Here is a 2,409-nt window from a genome sequence, read left to right on the forward strand (position 1 = left end):
TATTTTATCCTGTAATCTACCTGACCTTCTTACCATCTGAATCTCTGTTCCTACGTGATTACCTTCTTTTACTTTGTAATTGTTTTGATTGTAGACTGACCTCCTAGTTTGTTCTTATAGTTTTGATCTCTGAGTTTGTTCTTATAGTTTTGTTCTGTTCTTGACTCTTCCTTCTGTTGATTTAGTTCTGGGAGGTACTGCCAAATATGTCAATCTCTGGTTGTTTTCTGTTCTTCTTGGTTCTCAACCCACAGAACTCCCTTTAGGATGTTTTGTAGCACAGAGTTGGCTTTGGCAAAATCCCTTAGCTTCTGTTTATCCTGGAATGTTTTGATTACACCATAGTATTTGATTGATAGCTTTGATGGATAGAGGATTCTTAGTTGGCAGTTTTTTTTTTCTTTCAGGGTTTTATATATCTCTCCCTATTGCCTTCTTGTTTGCATAGTTTCTGCTGAGAGATCCGATCTTAATCTGACTTACTTGCCTTTGTATGTAACACTTCTGTTTTCCCTAGCTTCTTTCAGGAGTGTTTCCTTATCTTTGATTTTTGAGAGCTTGATTATGATATGTCTCATTGATATCCTTTTGGGGTCTATCCTTCCTGGGATTCATTGAGCTTCTTGAATGTTTACCTTTTCACTTTTCAGGATGTTAGAGTTATTTTCTTCCAGAAGTTCTTCAACTATTTCCTCTGTGGACTTGTGTGATTCTTCTTGTTCTGGAATGTCAATAATTCTTAACTTATTCCTCTTCATGTTGTCCAACATGAATCTTAGACCTTATTCAGATGTTTTTATTCTTTTTTCTGTTTGCTCTTCTATCTTAGTGGTATTGAGAGATTTGTCTTCTAGATCACTGGTTCTACCTTCCATCTCTTCTGTTCTACTCCTTTGCCCTTTCAGTGTATTGTCTATTTCTGATATTCCATTATTGATTGTTTGGGAATCTTCCTGTAGGTTTTGAATTGTTTCCAATGCTGTATCTATCTTATTTGATTGTTCCTGTAGCGCTTTCCTGGCTTCTTCCTTATTTTTCTCAACTCCATTGTAAAATGTTTTGAAACATTTTATGATCATTTTTCTGAATTCCTTCTTAGGCATTTCCAAGGCCTGGCCTCCTTCCAGAATTGAGTCCAGATCGATCTCTAGGTCATTTGTTTCAGATATTTTATCTTGATCCTGGACATGTGCTGATATGGTCATTTGCTTTTGCTTCTTGGACATGTTGAATATTTATCTGTGGCCTTAATACTTAATTGAGTATGTGTTTTGGTATTTTTTACGCTTTTTGATTGTTTCCAGGAAGATGTGATCAGGATGTGGGCTTCCCTTTTCACTCTTCTTATTGCTTAACTCAGGGAAACTTTCACAAATGTTGTCTGCCTCCCTGGTATATGGCAGTTGGTATTGGTTTTTGCCTGGATTTTGGTGTTTTATAGAGTGTGGTTGTAGCTTGACCACATGGCAGCACCTGCTGTCTCTTCTTGGGTAATATAGGGAGAGAAAGAGTCCCCCAGAGGTAGAAGGGTGTGTATAAAACAGCAAATCAGCAACAGCAAAATTAAAATCAAGAAAAGAAAAACAACAACAACAAAACTAGACTGGATACTGTAGTCTATAATTGCAGAAAAGGGAGAGGAGGGAGAGAAGGAAAAAAACACATCTGTAGCCTAATGTGAGTATGACTTTAATGTCCTCTTTCAGCTTTTTGCCTTCAAAGCTGTGATAGATTTCAAGATGTCACTGTTTGTTGTTATTCTATACCTCAGGATTTAACTTAATTTTTGGCCTGTTTTGTTTTTAAACTCTCTTTCTCTCTCCAAACCCCTTGTTCTGGCTTTCTCCATATTAAAACAAACAAACAAACAAAAAAACAAAAAAAAACAGTTCAGGGCCGACTCTTGGACTCAGAGTATCTGTGCACATGTGTGGTAGAGGAACCCACCAGTGGTGAGGGTGGGGGTTGTCCACTTGCTCAGGCACCCCCCTCTAGTCACCAGAATGGAGATGCACAAACAGTGGGGGGTGGGGGGCAATGAACAGATAGCAAAAAAAAGAAAATCAGAACAAAGCAAAACCAACAAAGTATATTGTTCACCTTTGCTCCGAGGTTCCCGCAGCGTTTTTCCGTGGTATGTCTGATCCCTCACTTGATCTTGCCGTTTGGTCTCATCCAAGTTGTTGGCTCAGCACCACCGGAGCCAGGCAGATTCAAAAGTACGCAATTTCTTATTTCCGCTTCAAGTTCCACTATCTATAAGCCTTCAAACTTTTAAAAAAATATTCCTACCTATGTGGTTCCAAGTTTTGGAGCTCTGCCCTGAATCTTCTTTGCCTGGTATTCTGTAGTATGGCTGACGGCGAACTTCACTGCATCTCTACCCTAGCCACCATCAAGCTCCGCCTC

This window comes from Chrysochloris asiatica, unplaced genomic scaffold (genome assembly GCF_000296735.1).
Source record: "Chrysochloris asiatica unplaced genomic scaffold, ChrAsi1.0 scaffold00171, whole genome shotgun sequence".
NCBI lineage: Eukaryota > Metazoa > Chordata > Mammalia > Afrosoricida > Chrysochloridae > Chrysochloris > Chrysochloris asiatica.